At 40.2% G+C, this 27,777-nt stretch overlaps 1 pseudogene; it reads left to right on the top strand.

Annotated features, from left to right (window-relative positions):
• The first annotated feature begins 709 nt into the window (after positions 1-709).
• On the top strand, positions 710-22,346 carry LOC103290205 (pre-mRNA-splicing factor 38B-like; annotated as a pseudogene).
• The last annotated feature ends 5,431 nt before the right edge of the window (positions 22,347-27,777 follow it).

Genomic DNA, 27,777 nt, shown 5'->3' with positions numbered 1-27,777 from the left:
GGCAGAGAATTTGCATTTCCAATAAATTTCCAGGTACTGTTGATGCTGCTAATCCAGGGACAAGACTTTGAAGACCATTACTCAAAAGACCAAAAGTTCAAGCCAGAGACAATACTGAAATCTTGCAGGAGGCGCTGCTGTTGGCCCTGGTAGATGTCATATTAGCATGATGCGGCAGGATGCCGCATAACTGACTGAAGAAGACTAATTATATGTGCAAATGGGTTGAGAAGGACCAATATGTCAGGCAACAGTTTGGAGGTTTCTGAAAGCAGGTAAAAGGATGAATAGTTATTCTCAGATTTGTATGATTTTCATCCTTCCAATATGATGAATAATTTCTGGTACTATACAAGGTAGTTTTGAAATAGTTAACCCTTTTAGACCACAAACATACTCAGCAAATACATAATCAGTGCTATTTATTACAAGACTCGGTGATAAACAGGAGATGAAGAAGAGTGATTTCATCTAAAGGCAGACAAGTCATGTACATGAACAACTAAAATCAAAATAGCCTAAATGTTTCCTCAGATGATATAGATAAGATGCAATGAAAGTTCAAAGGTGGGAAGGATGTCCTGCCTGGAGAAACAAATCAAGAGAAAAGTGGTATTTGGCCATAAACTTGAACAAGAGATGAAGTTATGGATTTAGGGAACTGGGAGTAAAATGACATAAGGAAACATGTGTCCAAGAAGGAAGAACCATGTGGAACAAGAGTTATGGAGATGAGGGTGGCACAAGCAAAGGAGAACAAGTTCCAGTTGGTTGGAGTGTGGGCCACAAGAGCAATGGACAAGACTGGAAAGGTAAGCTCACCTTAGATCATGAGGTCCTTAAATAGCAGGAAATAAAGTTTGAAATTGACTAGGCATTAGGGGAGCTCTGAAAGGTTTTAAGCATAGGAGTGGTAATTTGGAACTATATTTTAGGATAATTTATTGGGCAGCAGAAAATTTGGAGGTTGTAAGAAAGCTACTATCATGATCTAGGAATGAGGGGGATGGGGGAATCAGGTGGGGCAATGAAGGTAGAGAAGGGAGGGTTGTGATGGGTAAGGTAGGGTAGAGTCATCATTAGCCAGCAACAGATTTGAAATCAATAATAAGAAACAGAAAAAGGAGAAAAAGAGACCCTGATGTTTTGAACCTTAGTAACTGGTCAAATGGTAGCATGTCCAAAACGAATGCGGAAAATTCTAAGAAATATTCCAGTACCAAACGAATGTCTGTACTTTATAGGTATCACAAATTCTCACACCGTGAGGGAGATGAAAACTTTGTTGCAAAATCCTAACCTTGCCTGACTCCAATAATCCTCCCCACTTGCCTTGGACTACATCCCAGAAATCAATAGTTACAAAAAAAAAAAAAAAAAAAGAAAGAAAGAAATTGTTTTAGCCTTAATCCACATGTACATGTGTGAGAGAGTATATATATAACTAAAGCAAAATGTCAAGAAGCAGTACTTAACCTTCCCCGTATATTGGACTCTGGTATTTTCTATTCTAGTCCATTTCACTTTTTAAAAATACTCATTGCAACCGCCACATTGATTCCACGGCTCATAAACAGGCTGTATCCCGGAGTATGGAAAACACTGTCCTAAGTGATAAGATTCAGCAGTTATGTTGACAGTACAGAAAAGGGAAAAAACATTTTATCAGATGTAAGGGGAAAACATATGTGGGAACAATGCATTACTATTACTCTCCAGAAGAGGTTAGATTACTTCTTTAAAAATCTAAAATACCTGCAACAGCACGCTTTAAAATAATGGGCTACCCTAGTGAAGAGAAGGGGAGTACATTCTGTGTCTATTTTAATAAGATGCTCAAAATAGTGGACACCCTTCATTTGTATACCTTATGAAAACTTAGTACGGCATATGAAAACCCATATTTATAAACTAACAAATTGAGATGAGAGGAGATAAGTATTCACATTTCAAAGGCAACACTCACTCTATGAAAGGATTTTTAAATAGAAATAATGATCTTACTGCATTTAAGTTGCTAATAAAATTAACCACTTGGCAGAACCAGCTAAAGGGAAACTAGGTTAAATGCCACTGCCAATTTCCTGTCGATCAGAGGTGAAGATAAGAGCACTGTAACAGAAAAGATGTTTATAAAATTCTTATTTATACCCAAAAGTATCAGGATTGGGTGGGAATGTTGCAGCCAGCAGTGATGGAGTATGCCTTGTTCCTAAGTGAGGCCTGACCAGAGGGGGAGATTTGCCCAGGGATAAGCTGAGGGTATAATTTGTTCGCTCACCAGCTCTTATGAGCCATAACACATCACTTAAATGAAACCGATTCCATATGTGCATGGTCCTGAAAGAAGACTGGGGAAACGGACAAGTGGACTGTCTTGTCACAACCAACTCATAGACTACTTTATAAGGAATGGAATAAAAACTGACCTAAAGTGGGTGCTACAACTCATGGTGCTGTGCTAAGAGCTTTCGCACCTGTGATTTCTTTACAACAGTGAGAAGTAGTGGATAACCTGGAACGTCAGGAAGTTAAATAACTTGGCCAAAAACAAATAGCTGGGAAGTGCAAAGCTGAGATTTGAAGGTAAGTTTGCTAACTTTTTTACCTTCCCTGATAAGAAATGTAAGGAAAGTTGCACCAGAGCAGGTGGATTAATCGGCAGTGCAGTCCTTTATGGAGCTTTATTCTAAAAGGTAACTGGCGTCAGAACAGATGTTTGAACATGCAGTATATGCAGCGGGATAAGCAATCAAGACCTTCAACCATAAATCTTCCCAGATGCTTGGCTGCTGAGATTGTTTTCCCCATTTCTTCCACCCCCTAATCTGCCTGCCTCCCTCCACCTTTCGGGTTTCATTTCTTTCCATCAGTAGCCATGGCAACACCCAAAGATAAAACACAGGCAGGAGATTCTTGCAAGTCTCTCAAAACGTGGAACCTTGCCAGCATTTTTCATCAGTCGGAGACTGTTTACCACACAAACAAAGCAGCCCCCTTCTCTTTCTTTCCCGTTCACTTCCCACCCACTTAGCGGCAGCCAAGACCATTTGTGCAGCTTATGAGATGACTGTCTGGTACATTTATATTCATAAACTCGCAGATCAGTCTTCCAGTGTTTCAAAAAATGCCTGAGCTGGAAACTGTTGGATTCGTCTCACCAGTCCCTATTAAACCTTCCCTAAGAACTCGGCCTTAGCCAGAAATGAGCTTTTCTCTGAGATGTTCTGTTTATTGTTTACCTTAATCAGAAGTGCCTGATTAAATTGTAGTGCTCTCTGTGACTTCCCATATGTACTGAATATTCAATGAACTTTTACCACGATGAGGTTCTTCTGAATTTCTCTGCTACATTGTGAATACTGAAAGATAGGAGAGTGGAATCTGCAAACAGGCTTGTTTTTGGGGGGGTATTGCTTAAAAAACAGCCTTGATTACATTCATGACTATCTGGCTTACCCAGCCAGAATACCTAATTATTGATTGGATGGCTATAAATCAGAGGAGATTACAAAACAACCATCATCAGTCTGGAACACATTAAAGCATGGACTTGTAGGCATGAATACAGTGTGAATGGGCACACTGTATGTGTGTTTGAGGATATGTGTATGAACAACTGTCCTTTTTTTTTTTTTAGCTTTATTGATTTCAAATTGCCGGAATTGTCACTGATGATTATTATTTAGAGTTCTTAATTTTTTTATTTTTTTATTGGCTTTCCCTTCAAAAGTACTAATGACTTCATAATGGACAACAATCCTTAAACACACAGCTTACCCCCTGGGCTACAGGACACGCTGACCTCATGATTTCTTGACCTTGTCAGTTCTAGCAATTGATGTTTTGTTAGTGCTTATTAAGTCAGACCCATCGAAGCTCTGCATATTATATCTCACTCATTCTTCCCACAACTTGATGTGATGTAGTTTCTACTCCCGATTTGTGATAAAGGAAATTGAGATTCGGAGAGAATAAATGAACTGCCTGAGGTCACAAGCAAAGTGGTAGTAAAGTGGGAGTGGGAGGCAGGCTTGTGACTACCCCATACTCCTTTCTTCCAACTTTCTGTCAGGTACTCACACCTTCAGTCACGCATCAACCTCATAAACATCTGAAGTTAGTTCACTGACGGTGAGCCCTCCTGAGCAGCGTGTTTATCTTTGCATTTCTTCCACTGAGTTCTCTGGCCCTTTATCTCCTCTTTCTCATAGTCCATCAGCATCTTTAGCACAAAATTCTTCCCATCTCAACCATTTCAGCCTTTTACTCAGCTGCACCCTTGATGACTACAAATCTGCTTCCAGTTCCACACCTCTACCCACTGTGGCACTCATCAATCCTGCGTGAACCCTACAGCTGGAGGCCACTCACGGGAAATGAAGGTCAAGAAAACAACATCATTGTTTGTACACAAAGCAATGCTAATCAACTCTCTGTAGTTCTCATTATTCCTTGGTGAGCCTTTAATACATCTCATTTTGATTCCCAATCACCAATCCTCAAACTCAATTCCAAATCTTTGGCCCTCAAACTCCTAGCTATGGTCCCTCAGATTGTTATCTCAATAATGACCTTACATTCCATTTTACTAAAGTGACTGAAGCCCTTTAATATGAAATGCACAGCTTTCTCCTCTCCATCTCAATCATTTTGTCCCTCTTGCTTCTGTAGTAGGGGGAAAAATGTTTCCTCTCTGAATCTATGCCATCATGTATTGCCTTTCAATAAATTAAAAGACACAAGAAGGAAATAATCTGACAAATCCAAAAGGTGGGGCATTCTACAATATAAATGATTTTGCTTTTTCAACAAATAAATGGCATGGGAGAAAAGGATTATGGGGGAAAGATTGTTAGATATTGAAAGACACTTAAAGAAATAACCAAATGCAATGTATTGACCTTATATTGATGCCGCATTCAACAAGCCATTTGTAAAAAGACATCTGGAGACAACAAAAGACACTTAATGTGGACTGAGATCATGAGGAATTGGTGTTAGCATTTAGGTCTGATAATAGCATTATGCTTATGAAAACAAAAGTCCTTATTAGTTTAGAGATGAATACTAAATTATTATGAGATAAATGCATATGGTATCTGGGATGTTTCAAAATACTTTGGCAACTTTTTTTATTCAATGCAAGGATAAAACAAATTTTGGAAAATATTGACAATTGCTTGAAAATATGCATACTAAAAAATTAAAAAAAACAAATCAACTGAAAATCTTTTACTCATTATTTTAAAAGCATTCTCTTTCTCAAGCATCTTTAATTCCCCTCTATTTGATTGTTTCCCCCTGCCTCCACCTTCAAACAAGCTGAACTCTTCTGTCCTAAACTTCCCTGAGTAGCACTGTTTCTGGAAGCTAAAATTATCTACCTTCCTCAAAACCCTGAAATTTCAAGAAAAGAGGCCAGATCACTTCTGCCTTTTTCCAATTACATTCACTCCGTATTATCTCCCATCTCCTCCCACTGGAACATATTTAGTTCCGCTCTCATCACCAGTTTGCCAGTTCTGAAAATCTAAGTTGCTAGACCACGAACCCCTACAGAAACAGAGGTCTCCTTCTTCTACATCACATTCTGTAACCACTTATCTCCTCTCTTCTAGACTGTTCTGAATGCTTTATTTACATTTATTAACTCACATAATTATCCCAACAATCCTATTAGGTAGGCATTATTGAGGCAGGTTAGTAAAAAACTAGGAAAACTCCCTGGCACATGGAATGAGGAAACTGAGACAGATGGTTGAACAAATGGCCTCAGAAAGGCTGCGTGATTAACAGCCAGCTGATAAATCACAAGAATATCCTCCTTAACCAAAGATACCTAAGAGCAGGTGGTTTAAAACTATCCTTCCTAACCAAAGACACTTAAGAACAGGTGGTTTAAATCACCTTAGTCAGGGAGATAGATGGCAACAACAAAACAAAAAAATTAGAGCCAGGCTAGTCCAAGATAGAAGTGAAACTAACCAGAGAATGACCCCTGACTCCACTCTACACTCATTTTGGTACATCAGCATACTAAACAACACACCTAGAGATCTAATGAATATTATGATGTAATTCTCCCCTGGGATCTCCCCTAAAATTCCCACCTATAAGATATAGAGAAAATCCTCAGGACAAAGAACTCCAGTGTGTGCTCTTCTTTGGCACACCCGCCACCCCTTTCCTCAGGCGTTTACTTTGCTTCTACTAACCTGAGCTCTAGACTTGCACCCAGGGAGCAATGGGCAGGGGTAGCCCAGCCTAGGCTTACCCCTGATCCTGTCTTCAGGGTTCCTTCCTTTGCCTCACTGTCCCACAGTTTAATAAACTTAGCTTCACTTTCACCTGGACTCATGTTTTGAAAATTTTCCTGTGCAAGTCAAGAACCTGGAGGTCGACTGACATGCGAAGGGTCCCAGACCATGCTTGGGCATGGCCAACCCCCAGTGTGGAAATGTAACACTATTATTATCTCCCATTTTATGAAAGGGAAAAATGAGGCCAAGAAAGATTAAATAAATTCTTCAGTCTTGTAGCTAGTAACCAGTGGGGCTGGGAACTGAGGCGATCTCACCTTTGACTCGTGCACTTAACTGTAATGCTAAATGCCTCTTGCAGGAGGCTGGCTTAGGACTCCTGCTCCACAAGCCTGTGTGTGTGTATGATGTACAATGCCACAGGAAATAAGTGCATTTGGGACTTTGAGGTTCTGTCATCATGTTCTGCTTGCCCAAAAGGTGAGCTTTTTGCTATGTTAATAGAGCTACCCAATATTCAGCATTGCCAATAAAATCATTAAAAAATTTGCTTTATTTTATTTTTTAAATATATTTTTATTTACTTAAGAGAGAGAGGGAGAGAGATAGAGAGATAGACACATCCATGAGAAACATCCATAGGCTTCCTCCTGCATGCCCCCTATTGGGGATTGAGCAAGCCCGCAACCTGGGCATATGCCCTGACTCTGAATTGAACTGGTGACTTCTTGGTCGACACTCAACCACTGAGCACACTGACCGGGCAAGTTCACTTTATTTTTAATAAATTGATCCAAACACAACAAGCTAAAAAACTAAATAGACAAAACAGCTTATAAACAGGCAATTACTTTATTCTCTTACATTTCCTAAAGTCAGTATAATTAATTTTGTTTAGAGATAATAGGACAAGTGCAGTATTTTAGGTAATGGTAATCTATCTTCTAGAGATATTATTGTTGTAAATCTTGTCATTTCAAATGTAAATAAAGCCATCTTCATTTTCCTGTGACAAATCTATTTTTCTTTTCTTTTCAATAGCTTCCCATGAGTATAAAATCCAAATTCCTTCTGCCTACATGTCTGACCTCATCGGTACTACTGGTTCCCAATGATTTCTACACTTTCTATTGAAATTCCCAGTGGGCCATGTAGCTAAGTCCCTAGGCTTCTGCACAGGCTGCTTCCTTGCCCTGGAGTATCTTTGCTTCAGTGTACACCTTTGAGCTCAAGCAGAATTATAATCTCCTGGGCCTCTCAATCTCTCCATCCATTGGACTCTCGGAACTCTTTCACATGCCCTTATTTATACTTCTCTCACTCTATTGTGATTATTTGTGTCCACATTGCCAAAGCTCTGTTAAACTGGGAGATATAGAGCTGAGCTGTCAGAAGTGAAGTAGCCCATTAAAGCAACAAGCCAGAAATAAAAGAGTCCAGGCTTTAATCTCTTACTGCGATCATATAAGTCAGAGTTTAAAGCTGGAGAAAGCATCAACTCCCCTGTCCCACTTTCCCCCATGGAGCAGTGCAGGGGTTGAGGGTCAAGGGGAGCAGCATAGACTTGGGGGTCCCCTCATTGTTTCCTGAATTTTGTTTTATGGACTCTGAGGTGGGCCAGAAGCAAGTGAAGTGGACTAGGAGCAAGTGAGTCATAGTGGACAAAAGTGCCTTCAAAATTCCCCCTCCATTCCAGTAAAGAGACCTCGGCAGAGGTTCCTGGGGAGGACATCTGGTATAGACCAGGAATGAAGGTACTGCAGATAGGAATGTAAACATGTGAAAAATCCTTACTGGGGAGGGGGTCTGAGTTCTTAATGGGGACTGCAGTGCCCTAGCTGTGCTCCTGGTCTGGTGTGGGGAGGACAGCTTCCCCATGAAGCCTGTCAGGTATAGCCCTTGTAATTGCCTGTGGCTACGCCTGAGAAGTCATACATAGCATTTTAACATGGAGCCAGACTCCTCACACATGAATCTATCTGTCCTACTGAATTTTAAACTTCTTGAAGGCATCAGTTATGGCTCACTTGTCTTTGTTTCTCCCAAGTGGATGCTCAACCACACAGAGACCTTGTTGGAAATGAATAGTTCTTTCACCTGAGCCTTTTCACTTGGCTCCATTTGGAAAATCATGGGGGTAGGATTTTCTCTGCTCTGGTTGTCTTATCTATCAAATCTTTAAAGACCCAAATTTAATAACCTATATAATAAAGAGGTAATATGAAAATTGACCCTCATGCCCTTGTGTCACAAGATAGATGCCCTCATGTTGTCCCAAGATGGCTGCCCCATGTTGTCACAAGATGGCCACCCCACGTCATCACAAGATGGCCACCCCCACATTGTCACAAGATGGCTGCCCCCATGTTGTCACAAGATGGCCACCCCCATGTCGCCATAAGACAGTTGCCACAAGATGGCCACCCCACATTGTCACAGATGGCTGGCAGGGGAGGGCAGTCGGGGGTTATCAGGCCAGCAGGGGAGCAGTTAGGTGTCAATCATGCTGGCAGGGGAGTGGTTAGGGAGTTTTCAGGCTGGCAGGCAGAAGTGGTTAGGGGCATTCAGGCAGGCAGGCAGGTGAGTTGTTAGGAGCCAGTAGTCCAGATTGTGAGAGGGATGTCCAACTGCCAGCAGTGGGACATCCCCTGAGGGGTCCCAGATTGAAGAGGTTGCAGGCTGGGCTGAGGGACATCCCCAACCACCAGTGCACGAATTTTGTGCACTGGGCCTCTAGTATTTTAATAATGTCATACCAACATCCGCCTGAGCAAATCTGTCCAAAATATCAACCATAGCATCTTTTTCCAATTTGAAAAAAAATAATATCTGGCTTAACAGGTCCAGAAATTAACACATAGAAATGTGACTTGCATTGATCATGTTCATATTGTGCTGACTGCTTCATTGATAAAGTTTTGGTGCTCAAGACAAAGATTTTAAAAGTTTATGAATCTGAATCATACTCAGAATGATAAGATTCAGAGAGATTATTGCTTTTTAACTTTCCTTCATTTATTATTAATGCCAGTTGGTCTCAGGAATATCTAATTTTGTTTAGCCTCGTTATTTTTAATTTGATTATCATTGAAATTACAGATGCCAAATGATTGAAATTTGAGTATTATGCATTTAGGATATTTTTCCAAGGAATCTGCAAGGAAAGCCACGTGTTTCAATAGATGTAGAAAAATATCTGTCTTGTACTTCTTTGTAGCCTTAGAATATACTATAAATCCTGGAATACACTGAGGACTGAATATACATTTGTCAAATTAAATTGACCCTCATTTCATCTTGAAGGTCTGATGTTAAATTATACTCAATCTTTCTTGGTTTTATTTGGGGGGGATCTTATTTTAGGAAGATGATCTCTGGGTTATGAATTCCCGAGTTCCCTGCATTTCTTCACATATAGTATTACATTAAGGGGGTCTTAGCAAGCCATAAGAACATTTTAGATTTTGTCATCTAGTGCCATCAGTTTTGCTTTGACAAAGTTAGATATTAACTTTTGATCATAGACATTCACAGAATATTAAGCTTCAATAAAGTGAAAGTAATACTATTAGGTTTTATTAATCATTTACAAGCTAGGTATTCTGAGGAAATAGTTGCTTTTTATTCCTTTGCTTATTACCTTTAAATCATAGAATTTCTTCACTCATATCTGTTCTCTTTTTCATTTATACATTCTGCCAGGTATTAACTATCTTTTTTAAAGACTAGAAAATGAATTGAGGATGTTTTCTTATAAAGAATGATGACACATACTTGAAAAACATGATATCCATACAAACACATTGCACACATAATAAAAAATACCAGATGAGGGTCCTCAACCAAACCATGAACAACAATTAATCCCAAGTGAACTCTGAAAAAAGGTCAATACACAGCTTTTAGCACTTTAATTATTGCCTGTGTCACATAAGAAAAAACAACACTGTTGACAGCACTTTGTGTACCTGCTAAAGACTCTAAATGGAATCAGATATAGAGGTATTTCTCTGGTAGTTAAAAGAGGTTAGTATCCAAGTACTATGTAAAGACATTAATTAAATCCCAGTTTCAATCTGTACTGAGACACTGTTCTCTTGAAGTTGTAAATAAATAAGAACTGCTCTAAATAGATTAAGTGCATTGCACTCCAAGGAAAAACAGAAGTTTCAACATGTAGATAAATGCATTGTGAATTAGCTCTTTCAGGAAGAAGAGAAAGGAACAAACAAAAACAAAACTGAGTCACAGTCATGGTGCTAATGGTGGTGGATCTCCCACACAAAATATATATTAAGCCCCACTATTTATGTGGCTTAGAAACATGCAGTGCCCCAAAGCCCTTATCCAGTTGATAAAAAAAAAAACACACACATTCAGAAAAGAAGACATTGTCACAATATTCTCAGTAGAAAATCACAAGGGACAAAAGAAGAAAAAAAAAAAAAGCCTAGAACTATATGTGAGTTTAGCAAAGTAACAGGATACAAAATCAACACATAAAATCAATTGCAATTCTATACCCTTATAGCAACCATGCAGAAATCAACATTTCAAAACACAATATTATTTAAAATCCCATTTAAGTACATGAAATGCTTAGGTATAAACCTAACAAAACAAGTACAGGATCTATATGGAGAGTATTATAAAATGCTGAAAAAATAAATCAAAGAAGACCTATATAAATGGCGAGAAATAGTTTCATGGATTGGTAGACTCAATATAGTAATGATGCCAATTCTCCCTAATTGATCTACAGATTTAGTGCTATTTCCATCTAAATCTCAGCAAGATATTTTGTGAACACAGATCATCTTATTCTAGAATTTAGAGGGAAAGGTACAGGCCCTAGAATAGCTGAAATAATCTTGAAAAAAGAAAAATAAAGTAGAAGAATCACTTTATCCAATGTTAAGTCTTACTATATAGCTACAGAAATTAAGAGAGTGTGGTATTATCAAAGGGATAAACACACCAATCAATGTAATAGAACCGAGAATACAGAAATAGACACACACAATTATGCTTGACTGTTTTTTGGCAAAGGTGCAAAAGTAGTTCAATGGGAAAAGGATTCCCTTTTCAACAAATGGTGCTATAGTAATTGGATATCCATAGGCAAAAAATGAAACTCAACCTAAACCTCAAACCTTATCCTAATATTAACTCAAAATAAATCACAGACTTAACTGTGAAACAAACAAAAAAAACCACTATAAAATGTTTAGAAAAAAACATAGGAGAAAATCTTCAGATCTGAAGTTAAGCAAAGAGTTCTCAGATTTGGCACCACCAACCAAATTCATAAGAGAAAAAAATGAAACAACTGGATTTCATCAAAATTTTAAAATATTTTTTGTGTGAATGCCTTTACTAACAGGATGAAAAGAAGAATCAAAAGAATAAAAAGGCGTATCTGACTAAGCACTAGTACTTACACTATATACAGAACTCTCAAACTTGGACAATAAAACATAATCCAATTAGAAAAAGGACAAAAGATATGAAGGAAATTTTCATTGAAGAGAATATAGAGATAGCAAATAAGATGAAAAATTCAACATAACCAGCTATTAAAAAAATTAAAATTAAGACCACCATGGTATATCACCATATAACTATTAGAATGGCTAAAATTAAATATCATGATTGCAGAGAACAATCAATCTTTCATAGACTATTGATGGGAATATAAAGTTGTAAAGACATTGTGAAATACAATTTGGCCATTTTTGATAAAATAAACATACAATTACCATGTGATCCAGCAATTGCAGTCTTAGGCATCCACTCCAAATGAATGAAAACTTATATCTATACTAATAAAGCCTATGTGGTCGTCATGCCCTCACGCCATGATGCCCTCATGCCATGACAATCCATCACCAGGAGGCTGTGTGCCCAGTGGGCATGTACAGGTGGGTGGAAACTTGATGCTGCGTGCATGGTGCAGAGGCGGGTCCCAGTGGCTCCACACAGAGCCACAGAGGTGGGTCCTGGAGGCCCCACACAGTGACGCCCGGGTTTGGTGGCTCCACGCAGAACAGAGGCGGGACCCCAAGCTCTGGCCTACCTCTTTGGGGCAATCCATCAAGGTGCCCCAGATGGGTGGGCGGGGCCTACCTCTTTGGGGAGATCAATAGCAGGGCTCCTGCACTGTGAGAGGGCACAGGCCAGGCTGGGGAAACCCCCCTCACTCCTGAGTGCACGAATTTCGTGCACTGGGCCTCTAGTATTTATATAAAAACCTACACATGAATGTGATAGCAGCTCACTTTATTATTCTCAGATAAAAAAATGGAAACAACACAAATCTTCAATAGGTGTTGAATTTGGGGGGGGGGAGGGGACAACCGAAAGTAAATATGTGAGGTGAATAATGTGGGAACTAATTTGATTGTGGGGATTTGTACATATGTAGACATATATTAAATCATCATGTAGTACACTTGATATATATTATGATTTCTCAAATATATCTCAATAAAGCTGGGAAAAAATTATACATCCATACAATAGAATACTATCCTCTCTAATAAAATGGCAATATGCAAATTAACCATCACTCCGCTACATAAGCCACGCCCACCAGCCAAGCCACACCCACCAGTCAATCAGGGCGAGTGTGCAAATTAACCCCATCCAAGATGGCTACAGCCACAGAGAGCAAGGTTTCCCAGGTAACAGAGGAAGCCAAGCTTTCCGATAGCCATTGCAGGCCTAAGCCTCCACTCAAGCTACAAAGTTTCAATTATAGAAGGTAAACAAATTCAAACAAATGGCGGCAGAATGGAGCTTGAGAGAGCAGGCCAGGGTTGACGGCGGCAACAGGGGAAACAAAGCTTTCCGCACACCCTGGCCGGGCTCACCCGCTTAAGGCTACAAAGTTTTAATTATAGAAAGGGAATTATCTGCCACAGAAATGGCTGCCGCCCTGGAAGAAGCAGCAGGCTTGGCTCCACTCCAGGCTACAAAGTTTCAATTGTAGAAGGAAAATAAATTCCAGATACCAGGGCCTCCACTTGGGTTGCCAGGGGGCGTGGCAAGCCTGCAAACCACCACTGGCCCCTCGCTCAGGCCACCCCACGCCCCAAGGGAACCCCCACCCTGATCCGGGACACCCTTCAGGGCAAACCAACTGGCCCCCACCCCTGTACCAGGCCTCTATCCTCCTATCTAATAAAAGAGTAATATGCAGATTGACCATAATCCAACACACAATATGTCTGCCCCATGTGGTCAAAGATCCTGCCCCCATGTGGACACAAGATGGCCACTACAAGATGGCCAGCAGGAGAGGGCAGTTGGGAGGCACCCGGCCTGCAAGGGAGGGCAGTTGAGAGGGACCAGGCTTCCAAAGGAGGGCAGTTGGAGGTGATCAACCCTGCAGGAGAGGGCAGTTAGGGGTGACCAGGCTGGCAGAAGAGGGAAGTTGGGGGCAAACAGGCTGGCAGGGGAGCAGTTAAGCATCAACCAGGCTGGCAGCGGAGTGCTTAGGGGGTGATTAGGCTGGCAGGCAAAAGCGGTTAGGGGCAATCAGGAAGGCAGGCAGGCAAGCAGTTGGGAGCCAGCAGTCCTGGATTGTGAGAGGGATGTCCGACTGCCCGTTTAGGCCCGATCCCGGGATCGGGCCTAAACGGGCAGTCGGACATCCCTCCAGGAGTCCCAGATTGGAGAGGGTACAGGCTGGGCTGAGGGACAACCCCCGCCGTGCACGAATTTCGTGCACCGGGCTTCTAGTTGAGCAATAATTAGGAATAAACTATTGATACTTATAAAAACTTGAATAAATCTCAAGGGAATTATGCTGAGTGAAAAAAAACAAAGCTCATAAGGTTATATACAGTATGATTCAATGTATATGTTATTCTTGATATAACAAAATTATAAACATGGAGAACACAGTGATTATCAGAGTTTAGTGATGAGCTATTAGGGGCAGATAAGTGTGATTATAGAGAGCAAGAGAAAAAATTCTTGATTTGCTAGATCAGTTTTGGACCTTGATTATGATTGTGAGTATATGAATCTCCAAATGTGATAGAATTAAATACACACACACACATATACAACTGCAGAATAAGATGAATGAATTATAACAATGTCAATTTTTTGGTTGTGCTTTTATATGATAGTGATTTTAGTAAGTTGTTACCATTAGGCAAAACTAGGTGAAGGTTAGAAGAGGTGTCTCTGTATTATTTCTTACAACTAAACATTAATCTATATATTTTTAAAAATAAAATGTTTATGTCTTTTTATAAAAGCGTTGTCACTTAATCCAGATAATACCTACCATAGGAATTCATAGCAGCATTGGTAAATATAGACTGGGTCTATAAGTCAAAGACAGAACTTCCCTAAATGAGTTCATGAAGGGTGGTAAGATTTGTTTAGCCAGAAAGAAGAGAAGTGACCATTTCATTTATATAGTAAAAATAAGAAAGCAACACTCTCCAGTTTCTGTTAGAAGGATAAGAGAAACCAATTTTCAATAGCACAATAGGCAGGTAATTGAGTGTAGGGCTCTGTGAACATTTCCAATGGCTGCTATGCTATGTGAGATATCATCCTTGTCCTCTAACTAACCCAGTTGAAATGCAGAGCCAGAGCTTCCCAGTCTTCTAGACAGAACAGCTCAGCTTCTTCTAGAAAATCTTAAAGTGAGAGGGGGCTAGTCAGTCAGTATATAACAATGACCTTCTACATCATAGCCAAACTTTTTTCCTGTTCAACAGGACATGCCATAAAGATATGGGCTGTAAGACAGAGCTCACAGAGAACCCAGTCTGAATAGATACTTAGAAGAGAGACAGCAGGATGTATTGGAGTAGAGATGTAGAAGAACAGCAAGAAAATCAGAGGGCTAAAACCTCCTTCTAGTTCTGTTTCAGACCAGTGTTCCTATGAAGAGATACCAAACACTTCAGTGCTTAGAAAATAGTCAATTTTTCTACTACTTTCCAATATCACCTATGTTCTAATCATCATCACTACCTCAAGAATAAGTTATGCCACTACTTTTAAGCATGAGAACAATTAACCATATTTGAAAAATAAATGATAGTTTTGTTATAGACTCCAAAGAAGAAAATGTCTTCCCATTTCTTCTGTGAATTATTCAATCTGTTCTTGTATTTGGGAAACCTCAATTTTTAGAGGTCCCTCCTTTGGGCTCATTTTAAAACCCTTATGTTATAAAACAACTACTTTTTCATCATATTCCAACCTCAATAGAAATAAAAGAAAATGGATTATTCAATATGATATACTTTCATTGCTTTGAAGATTTTGAATATGATAGAACCTTATCTAGTTTCCTCTCCTCTTCCAACAGATAATGAAGTTGAACTTTGACAGATAATGGGCCTTACCTGAGGCCACATGGCTGAGACACAGGTCATATACAACTGACTAACTGGTTGGTGGAATAGAAGTGATTATAACTTTTGGAGAAACCAATAATCTTGATATCCAGAGAAAGGAATTCTGAAACACTTTAGAGGTGAATTTGAGATTTTAAGAAAGTTGGCAAAAGACATGAGACTGGTTGTCTAAATGAAAGCAAGCATAGACCTCTATTTGAGGAAGGGGAGAATGGGGATGGTTACACAGATCTCTGGAGGAATAGCTTTTGAAGCCTGCATGAAACAGTTGGAATGAGAAAGACTGTCAGTGTTAAATACCAATCACAAACCTATAATCACAGACCTATAATTTAAATAATGTCAGAAATTTTAAACCCTAGAACCAAATATGACTAACAAAAAACAGCAATCTTACCCAATAATAGACAAATATGTAAATTGACCGTACCTTCGCTACGCCCACAGCCAATCAGCGTGAGTGAGTATGCAAATTAACCCACCAAAGATGGAAGTTAATTTGCATATAAAAGCAGGGCTGGCAGCACCATGGCTTGCTTCCGGGGTATGGGTCCATTGGGGGCGGAGGAGGCCCTGCGGGCAGCACCAGACACCGCCCACAAGGTACCAGTCCATTGGCCAGAGAGGCGGTGGGGTGGGCAGCACCAGATGGCACAGGAGGGGTCCAGGTTCATTGCAGGCCCCAGGACGGGCAGTGGCCTGCCTAGCCGCTCCCCAGGGTTCCTGGGAACATCACCGCCCAGGGGAGGTGAGGCCAGACCCACCTAGCCGCTCCCAGGGGTCCCTGGGAACATCACCACCCCGGGGAGGCAAGGCCGGACCCACCTAGCCACTTCCAGGGGTCCCTGGGAACATCGCTGCCCCAGGGCAGCGGAGGCAAGGCTGGACCTAGCCGCTCCCAGAGGGTCCCTGGGAACATTGCAGGCATTTGACAAGCACTCTCAAAGGACCCTCATGAATGATGTAAGCTAGATTATTAGGTGGATTGAAAACGTGCTCCAAAAGTAGATTTATGGTCCATCAGGAAGAAGGTAATTGTGATCTGCAGTGCTTTGACCTCAGTCCTGTTCCTTTAAAACAAACAAACAAACAAACAAACAAACATTATTACAACATTTACATCTTAGCATTTGGCTACCGAAAATGATTTTCAATAAAATGAGGAGATGATAAGTTTAAAATAAAAAGAATGCCTTGAATCTAAATGCTCCCATGTAGGTCGGTAGTTTCTCAACTCATGATAACTTTGCCCTCACCCCACCCCCTAAGACATTTGGTTATGTCTGGAGACATTTTTAGTTTTCATAAAGGGGTGAAGCGGTGCTATTACATCTAGAAGCCAGAGATGCTGATAAACATCCCACAATGCAGGAGGACAGCTCCCTCCCTGCCTCTACCAAGCAAAAAGAATTATCCAATCCAAATGTGAGTAGTGCCACTGTTGAGAAAACCCAATATAAGTGAACACATTAAGATGAAGGGCCAGATATAGCGAGATTTAATCAAGATCGTTATAGCATCGATCCCCAGTAGGGGATCAAAGAAGTAGTATATTTACTTCCTCTAAATATCAACTGCATAAACCATGGGCAAGGAAATAGTCACTTCCTTTCACTACAGTAGGAGCTGAAAGTTTTCTTTGCTCCAGCTATTCATTTGAAGAGTATAAACCAATTCCCAGAGTCTGACTTACCTTCTCAAATCTTCTTGTATTTTTTATAGAAAAAGGAGGTTGAATATGATAGTATTTAGTGTAAGTTGAAAAATGTGAACCTCCTACCCCGGAGACATCCACATCCTAATCAATGGAATTCTATTTGTAAAAAGGGCCTTTGCACATGTGATTAAGTTAAGGATGCTGGTGTGGAAATGAACCCAAGGTTATCTGGGTGGATCCTAAGTGCCATCACAAGAACTCTAATAAGAGAGAGACAGAGGGAGACAATACACAGAGATGAGAAGAGGCACTGGACCTTGGAGGTAGAGATGGGAGTGATATTTTCACATGTCAAAGAGTGCTAGTAGCCACTGGAAGTCAGAGGAGGTGAGGAGCAGAATCTTCCCTAGAGCTTCTTGAGGGAGCACAGCCAGGCCAAGGCCTTGGTTTTAATCCAAACTAAATCCAAACTTCTGGCTCCAGAATGGTGCGAGAATAAATTTCTATTGTGTTAAGCTAGTGGTCGGCAAACTGCGGCTCTTGAGCCACATGTGGCTCTTTGGCCCCTTGAGTGTGGCTCTTCCACAAAATACCACGTGCGGGCACGCATGTACAGTGCGATTGAAACTTCGTGGCCTATGCGCAGAAGTCGGTTTTTGGCTCTCAAAAGAAATGTCAATCATTGTACTGTTGATATTTGGCTCTGTTGACTAATGAATTTGCTGACCGCTGTGTTAAGTCATCAAATTTATAGTAATTTGTTACAGCAGCCATAGGCAATGAATACAGTTTGGTACCAGAGGTGGAATGTTGCTATAACAAATACTTGAAAGTGAGGAAGTGGCTTAGGAATTAGATAATGTGTAGAGATTGTACAAATTTTTAGGCATATAGTAGGCTAACAAAACAAAACAAAAATGTCCTCCCAATAATATATCCACTTTCTAATCCCCAAAATCTGTGAATACTCTTATAAGGCAATCTTTGTGATAAAATATTTTGAAAAGAGGTGTTATTCTGGATTATCCAGGTGGACCTATGTTCAATCAAATGTATCCTTATAAGAGAGAGGCAGAGTTTTGGGACAGACACACCAAATACACAATGTGAAGATGGAGAGGAGGGAGGTAGGGCACAACAAAGTATTCTCAGAAAGAATGAGAAACATGCTGTTGGAAACTGGAAGAAAGGTTATCCTTGTTACATAGCAGCATAAATTTGGCTGATTGTATCCTAGAGTTGTGTGGAAAGCAGAATTTGTAAGTGATGAACTTCGATATTTAGTTGAGGAGATTTCCAAGCAAAGCATTGAAGGTGCATCCTGGTTTTTTGTTTTTGTTATTCTTGTTGCTTATAGTAAAATTCAAGAGGCAAGAGATAAATTGAGGAACTGTTATGCAAAAGGTACCAGGATTTGATGATTTGGGAAATTCTGTTTATCTAGATTTTAAAGGGTGCTAAAATTAGGAGGTTCACTTTTGGGAAAGCAACCTCTGAAGGTAAGGCCAAGGGTGTGGATTAGTGACCTCTGGATAGTATTAAAGAGATTGCATATGCAACTCATGGATCTACTAAACCATCTAGGCAAGACAGGAATAGAGATACAATTATGGAAGAAAGATCTGTGGAGGGCCTTCTTGTCTAAAGGTGTCATCCTTATGACAAAAACCAACAGAAATAAGATGAAATGAAAGAAGGGTGTCAGACTTCTAAGATTCCACAGTCAGAAAACAGGATATTTCCTGACTGAGTAGTTGCAAATGTGTGCTACCACCCAAGCAAAAGAAACAATTATCCCAAAGGCAAAACTAGAAGTGAATTGAGTCAGAGGCCTGAGCCACAGGCACAGAGGCAAAGGAGAGAGTCATAGTCCCAAAGGGCAAATGCTCAGGTCACAGTGAACTATTCTCATGCATTGAAATCTAATGGAATTTGCCTTGCTGGGTTTGGAATTATCTTGGAATGAGTGATCCTTTAATTCCTGACATTTTTTTCCCCTTTTTGAATGGAAATATCTATAACTATAATCCTATGCCTGTTCTGCCTTGGTATTTTGAAAACAGGTAACTTTCTAGTGTCACAGGTCTATAGGTGGAGGAAAAAATTGTCCAGGAGAGATCTTGAGAGGAAAAACTTATTCTGGATTTTCTAGGTGGTTTCTAAATGCAATCACACTTATCCTTATAAAAGAGAGACAGAAAGAGTTTGTAGACAGACCTATACACACAGAGGTGAAGGCTAATGAAGATGAAGCAGAGAGAAGCAGCCACAAGAATGCCAATAGCCACTAGAAGCCTAAAGAGGCAAGAAATTGATTCTCCTCAAGCTTCTGGAGGAAGTACAGCCCTGAGGCTTCTGGCATCCAGAACTGTGAAAGAATATATCTCTCTTCTTTTAAGCCATCAAGTTTGTGTTAATTTGTTACAGCAATGACAGGAAACTAACAGAGTATTCTACACTACTGAAAATAAGAGGAGTTGTGATGTAATGACGGTGTACACATAAAGAGCCCGGGTCTTCATGCGACTGCACATTTGGAGTAATGTGGTTGTCATCAATTCCGTTTCACCTTAGACTTCTTTAGCAGAAGATCGCAAGAGCAGGAAGCTGATGTCCTATTTATTCAGGGTTTATTCAGCAGTATTATGCCCAGTTCTCTGTGCTACAACTTTAAAAACACATTGACATATTGAAATTTGTTTAAAGAAAAAAGACCAAGAGGAGAGAGAAATTGTGCATTTGACAGAGTAAAGTAGTGATGATTAGGGCTTATCTTGAAAAACCCTGCAAGAAATATGACAGCTGCCCTAGCTGGTTTGGCTCAGTGGATGGAGCGTCGGCCTGCGGACTGAAGGGTCCCGAGTTCGATTCCAGTTGGGGACACATGCCTGGGTTTCGGGCTCGATCCCCAGTGTGGGGCATGCGGAAGGCAGCCGATCAGTGATTCTCTTTCAACATTGATGTTTCTATCTCTCTCTCTCCCTTCCTCTCTGAAATCAATAAAAATATATTAAAAATAAATATGACAGCTGTCCTCAAACACACAGAACTCTGCTTTATGACAGAGAGAAGGGACTATCTCATTCTACTCAACTCTTCAGATCAGGACCTGAATTTAAGGAGAAGCTTCCAAGAGGCAGATTTAGGATCGATTGAGGAAAGCCTTGAATTTTGATCATACAGCATAGTGGTGCTAGGCTGTCTGTCACCTGAGGGGTTCACCAACTGAAATGGTTGCCACTTGGGGCTTGTTATGTAGGGCATTCCTGCATAAAGTAGCAGATTAGATACTATGCCCCAGGGTCCACTCACATATGATTCTGCTGCTCTACTGCCATGAGGAGAACTGGATTTGTTCATTTATTGCTTAGCTTCCTCTTTTCCAGACCAACAAAATTGTGGCTACTTTTACCCTTACTGATAGTGTTATCATCCAACATTAAAGTAATCTTGACCTTCTCTGAACACTCCAAATTCTTCTTGGCTATCCCAGTTGTAGAGTCTAGTGTAGACACCCGCATGGAATCTGGGTGTGACCCATTGTAAGCAGAAGTAGATAATAGCCTATATTTTATTTTCCTGCTCAAGTACCTACCAACCTAAACTCACATTTGCTTTTCTACAACAGCAAACTGTTCAACCTTTTCTTCTCCTCTGATTTTTTCTTTTAACTTCATTTTGCAAAGCTTGCTGATCCTCCCCATATGCATAAGGTAAATTTAGCAGGGCAGCAGCAGCAGAGCGTCAGTGGCGCCACCAAGTGAAGGTGTTAAGCAAGCAGGGAAATGTGCCACTGCTGTGGGGCAAGGAGAAGGCTACAAACCTCATCAAGCCCATGATCTTGATCAATTTCCTTTCATCAGCTTACCAGGAGGTGGGGAATGAGATACACTTTAAGGTCACACATGTTGAACCATGGGAAAAAGGAAGTGGAAAGACAGGGGTCAGTAGAAGTTCGAGGTGTTGAAACAGGAGGAATTGTTTCTGCAGTTTTTTGCCTGTTATACAAATTATTTACTCTGAAGCTAACTCAAGCAAGCAATGGGTCTCAAAACAAAGAGAGACTCAATATATTAGAGCAGTTGGCCTTATGTACATAGGTACACAGTCCTCTGGGATCTATGGGATGGTTTGAATCCTTCCTTGATGAGGAAGAGGACCTAGATGTGAAGTTTGGTGGAGGCTGTGTAATGGCCATTGGAGAAATACTTAGGTCTTTTCTCACAAAACTGGAGTGGTTTTCTACTCTGTTTCCAAGAATTTCAGTTCTAGATCAGAAGAATTTGGATCAATATATTAAACACTGGCCTAGAAAAATCAAGAAAGATGGGAAGGAAAGCACTGAGGAAATAGACAGACATGTTGAACACAGACTTCAAGGTCCTCAAGGAGATCACTGAGTCCCCTGAGGTCCCCAAGAAGATCAAGATGGAGAAGCCATCATCGGGAGGGCCATGGGTGTTCTGGTTCTGACCAAGAATTAGAAAGAGAAAAAGTACACTAGCGACTAGAGTGTAAGAGAAAGGAAAGAAAGGAAGAAAGACCGAGAGAGAGAGAGAGAGAGAGAGAGAGAGAGAGAGAGAGAGAAAAGAGAGAGAGAGAGAGAGAGAGAGAGAGAAAGGAAGAAAGAAAAAAGAAAAGGATTCCAAGAAAGAAAAACAACACAGTAGAAGCAGACGCAAAGAAAGGAAACATAGAAGTAGAAGTAGAAATAGGGAATCAGGGAAAGGGAGTAGAAGCAGGAGCAAAGACAAATCAAGTAACCACAAAAGTGAAAGTGGGGAGAAGTCAAATACACAAAGTCACAGTGGCAGTCAAGAAAGAGCTGACAGTGTTGAAAAATAAAAAAAAATGGGAGGACAGCCCCAGCAAAGAAAAATCTAGAAAGCATAGCAGGAGCAAAGAACATTCCCACAAAAAAAACCTGATCACAGTGATAGTAAAAACCAATCTGACAAACATGATTATCGAAGGAGCCAAACTAGAGAAACAGAGAGCCAAGAAAAATAACATAAAAGCAAAGACAAGACTGTGTGAAAATTTTTTTGTAAAAGTGGATCACATTGAATCCTATAAATGTTTTATTAAGTCTGTTTTTCCCCCCTCCAAAAAAATAAAATAAAATAAACTTAGCAGGAATTGAACTCAGTTGTGCTTCTAACCTCTAATTAAATGCTAACCCGATTCTCCAGAAGGCCAGTGTCCTCAGCCAACTTACAGCGAGTGTCCTTTCTCTTTCTCTCTCATGTTCTCTAACCAACTAGATAAACAAGACAGAACCCAAGGGAGAACTCTGACCTTCCTCTTTGGCTATGCCTATAAAAGAGAAAAGCAATGTGGAAATCACAGAAAGTTATTTGAGAAATATAATATTAAACCACTGGTTTTTAAATACTGTAACTGCTTCTGGATCAGCAGAGAGGTTATTATCTTTTCCCAAGCTGGAAGTGCTTTATTGATTACCTTTTTCTGGGCATGACTAATTATACCCATGGCTCCAGCCTGCCATAGAATTACCCAAGAGATATAAAATGTTTATCAGTGGGTTCCAAGTATTCCACGGAAGCCCACAATTCTAATATGGTTCCCCCTTTTAGAAAGCAATCTTTGAAAGGTACCATCAATATTCATAACCATTTATAAGATGCCCATTTGATATTATGATTTATAATAAAACACAATATATTTGTTCTTCATCCCCATTCCTGGTGCAGAGCTCCTAAAATCCTTGGAATTTCCTAAGTGATGATAGCAATCAAGGTGCCATTTGTCGTGTTAATGATATGACATTGGAAAGCCCTCAAGTAACCTAAATTTGGGGGCTAGTTGCCTGGGGACTCAACCAAGTGCTTAGAGGGTTGAACTTTCAGTCCCAGGCTGAAGGTAAAACAGTGGCTAATGACTTAATCTATCCCAACTGTACAAGAAAGCCTTCATAAAAACCCAAAAGAGCAGAGTTGGGAGAGCTTCTGGATTGGTGAACATGTGGAGATTTGGGGAAAGAGGTGTGCTTAGAGAGGTAATGGAAATTCTGAGCCCTTTTCTCATACCTCACCCTATGCATCTAGCTGTGCTGAGTTATATCCTTTTATAATAATCCAGTCAAATTAGTAAGTAAAATGTTTCTCCAAGTTCTGTCAATTGCTCTAGAAAGTAATCTAACACGAGGAGGGGGTCATTGGAACTTCGGACCTATAGCTATTGGGTCAGAAGCACAGTTAACAACCTGAATTTGTGATTGGTGTCTGATGTCCTACGGGGAAGGGGCAGTCATGTGGGACTGAGCCCTTAACCTGTGGGTTCGGCAGCCACTTCCAAGGAGACAGAGTCAGAATTTCATTGAATTGTAGGACATTCAGATGGTTTTGGAGAATTAATAGCTTGGTGTGTGTGTGTGTTGGGGGGGGGGGACCCACATATTGGAATTGGGTTCAGAATTATACCCATTTAAATATACAACAGTGAGACTAAAAGAACACTACCAAAAGAATTATATCCACAACTACTTAGACTTGCTTCCATTGAACCTAAAAACCTTGTCTAAGTTATTTATGTATGCAATTTTGGCTTTAATTGTCCTGGAACAAAATTTACAAAAAAACCGTTTTACCCAATATGCGAATTTTATTTCTGACACATACAAACAAATCAGCAAAGGTTTATTTGAATCTGTTAGTAATATGCAAATGAATTCTAAAGTTAGGATTTTCAACTTAAATTTAAGCTTGCATCTAAAAATCCTATATAATAAAGAGGTAATATGCAAATTAACTCTCATGCCGTAACGCCATCACATGATGGTAGCACGCACAGTGGGGGCAGGGCCGGCCACTAAGCGTGGCTTCTGCTGGAGTTCCCTCAACCCCGCCAGGGTCAGGTCCTGGCTGCTGCTCCATGCGGCTTCCACCAGGGTCCCCTCAGCCCCACATGCCGAGGGGGTGGCTCTGCGGGGGTCCTGCAGCTTGCTTTTGCTTCAATGGGTGCAAATATTGCATCATCATCAGGATATGGGCCATACTGTTTTAGAATACAGGGACAAGTTTATCACTGCACTGGAACTTTACATCCTTTGGATGGTGTTTCTCAAAAGTTTGCTCAACTCTATATTTTAGATATGGCCAAAGCAACAAGTAAAAGATTAGCAATACCAGAAAACCAGGGCTGCTCAGAAAGACTCATGATCAACATCAACAACTTCATGCATGAAATAAATGAATTAACAAAATCATACCAGATGCTACATGAGGTAGAAAAGGAAGCCCAATCTGAAGCAGCAGCAAAAGGTATTGCTTCCATGGAACTAACAATGGCAATTAAATACAATCATAACAGTGATCCAGGTAGATATAATTCTCCCCATGTAACTGAGGTTGCCATCATATTCAGAAATGAAGATAGAGAACCTCCTTTTGAAAGGGACTTGTTTATTCATTGTAAATCAGATCCCAATAATCTGAATGCCACTAAAATGAAACAAATCAGTATCCTGTTTCCTACATTAAATGCAATGACATATCCTATTCTTTTTCCACATGGTGAAAAAGGCTGGGGAACAGATATTACATTAAGACTCAGAGACAACAGTGTAATCGACAATGATATTAGACAAAATGAAAGGATACAAGTCACATAAATGCAATATTATGGATTTCATCTTTCTGTGTGGGACACATTCAATCCTATTTTAAATGCAGAAAAATTAACAGTTTATTGTCAATTCATATTAAAAAATGGAGGCCAATCGGGTAAATTTCATTAAAACAAGCCAATCTAAGTTGAGAGTTGAAAAATATAGTGGTTTGATGGATTATCTCACATCTAGATCTGAAAATGACAATGTGCCGATTGGTAAAATGATATACTTTCATCATCTTTTGAGGGTAGTCCCAGAAATATGCAGCAGTGATATAAAGATGCTATGGCAATTGTAACAAAGTATGACAAGCCCAATTTATTCATAACCATGACATGCAACCCCAAATCGGCAGATATTACAAACAATTTACAATGCTGGCAAAAAGTTGAAAACAGACCTGACTTGGTAGCCAGAGTTTTTAATATTAAGCTGAATGCTCTTTTAAATGATATATGTAAATTCCATTTATTTAGCAAAGTAATAGCTAAAATTCATGTAATTGAATTTCAGAAACGTGGACTACCTCATGCTCACATCCTATCTAATAAAAGAGAAACATGCAAATTGACCATACCTTCGCTATGCCCACAAGCCATGCCCACCAGCCAATCAGGGCGAGTATGCAAATTAACCCAACCAAGATGGTGGTTAATTTGCATATCAAGGCACAGAGCAAAGACTGAAGATTGTGTAGAAAGAAGCCAATCACTGCAGAAGGGAGCAAAGCTGTGGAGAAGCAAGCAAGTGGGGTGGGGGAGAAGGGAGGGAAGCAGGCGGGGTGGAGAAAGGAGGGAAGCAGGCAGGGAGAAGGGAGGGAAGCTGACGGGGTGGTGGAGACTGCAGCAGGAAGCCCTATTGCAGGAATCTTCCTGCAACGGGCCTCTAGTATTATTGATATTAGATAGTGAATCCAAATTATGAACAGAAGATGACATTGACCGTATAGGTAAGGCAGAAATTCTGGATGAAGACCAGTGTCCTTGACTTTTTCAAATTGTAAAATCAAATATGGTACATGGAGCATGTGGAATACAAAATCCAAATAGTCCATGTAGTCAGACATCTCCCGAGGGGTTCCAAATTGGAGAGGGTGCAGGCTGGGCTAAGGGATATCCCCCCATGCATGAATTTAGTGCACAGAGCCACTAGTTGGAAAATGAAATGCCATACCCTAAGGTTGTTTCTGTTTTCTTTTATATAGACAGAGGAAAAACATTATACTAATAATTCTAGTTTTTATATTCTAAACTGTCATGCCATTTTGAATACACTTCGCAACCAACACAAATGCACTGAAATCCCAAAAGGTACATGGTCATCCCTAATAAAAATGATCCCACGGCCGGTATGACTCAGGGGTTGGTGACCTATGAATCAAGAGGTCATGGTTCAATTCCCAGTCAGGGTACATGCCCAGGTTGCAAGCTTTATCCTTAGTAGGGGGCGTGCAGGAGGCAGACAATCAATGATTCTCTCTTATCGATGTTTCTATCTCTTTCTACCTCATCCTTCCTCTCTGAAATCTATAAAAATATTTTTTAAATGATTGGTGCATTTTATTCATATAAAAGTGCTGTATAAATGCTGAATAATTGTAAGTCATTATTTCCAATCTGACTCAAGAGGCAAAGTACTCTAATTGGCAAGACTCTTCCTCTGATCCTAATTAGTCAGCAGCCACGAAATTGACTAATAAACAATGACTGACATCTCCTTTACAAGAGCTTTCATACTTTTAGGCTATAACATTTTAGGCTACTGTTGACAGTTATTTAGTCCACCTCTTGGAAGACTCATGAAGGTCTGGACATGTACAGTGGATGAAAAAATTATTTTCTAGGCACTAGAAACCCATCTTGGTTTCCATCAGCAAGATAAAGAGCATGTCTTCTAAAGCAATATCAATTGCCACATTAAAGTGAGTTTACTAAGCCAATTAGATATAAACTATTTACTAGCACAAAATGTATTAAACTTCACTCTCCTTAAAGGCTAAATGACTATAACTTTCCTTCATAAATTAACCCTATATTCTATCAAGTATTACAGTAGTTTTCAAACCATGTTTAATCTTTTAGGCCCAAACACAAGCTGCTGTCTCCACTTTAGTTGGTGCACGGTTTGTGAACTGAAGTCTCTGGAGGGCATTACTATCAAGGACTCTGTCCTTCCCACCCTCCCACACAACTTTCTCATATACATATTTGCATTCCTAGCCTAGGCACTTCCATTCAGAAGCCTTGTGTTGTTCTCCATTCCCCAGGCCCCAGGACCTTAAAATAGCAGAAGCCTTTTATTTGGGGGTCCCTTAAAAGTGAGATCCCCTCCCCACTTCTGTGCTGATCCGAGGGAAATGGGACACTGGGAGAACTAGCCCTCCCTCTTTTTGGCTTCTTTCTTACAACATCACAGGAAGTAAATAAAGGTTCAATTGTTACTTCCCATTTGTTTTGTCATCCTAATTGACCACCAGCCAGCTCTCTAAGTCCAAGAGTGCCTTGGAGGTGCCTTGAGCATGTCACAGTGGAGGCCAGAGAGGTTACATAACAACATTCCTCCCAGAAACTCCCTTCCCAAAACATATTTACTAGTTTCAATGAGAGTAGCTCTGAGTCTGCCTGTTTCATGTGTTGAGGTTCTGAACAAGATTCCAACTGAGAAAAGGATTGTTCAAAGCTTATCATAGCAGTTTATCATTCCTGCAAATTTGAAAAACACTATATTAATAATTCTAGCTTTTATATTCTAAACTGTCATGCCATTTTGAAAAGGAAATAGCCCAACATAAGTAGCCAGGTCATCATTTATTGTGGATACCTCATCCTCAGACCA

This window comes from Eptesicus fuscus, chromosome 9 (genome assembly GCF_027574615.1).
Source record: "Eptesicus fuscus isolate TK198812 chromosome 9, DD_ASM_mEF_20220401, whole genome shotgun sequence".
Lineage (NCBI taxonomy): Eukaryota > Metazoa > Chordata > Mammalia > Chiroptera > Vespertilionidae > Eptesicus > Eptesicus fuscus.
The sequence above is the reverse complement of the archived record's forward strand: the minus strand, read 5'-3'. Positions and strand labels throughout refer to the sequence as shown.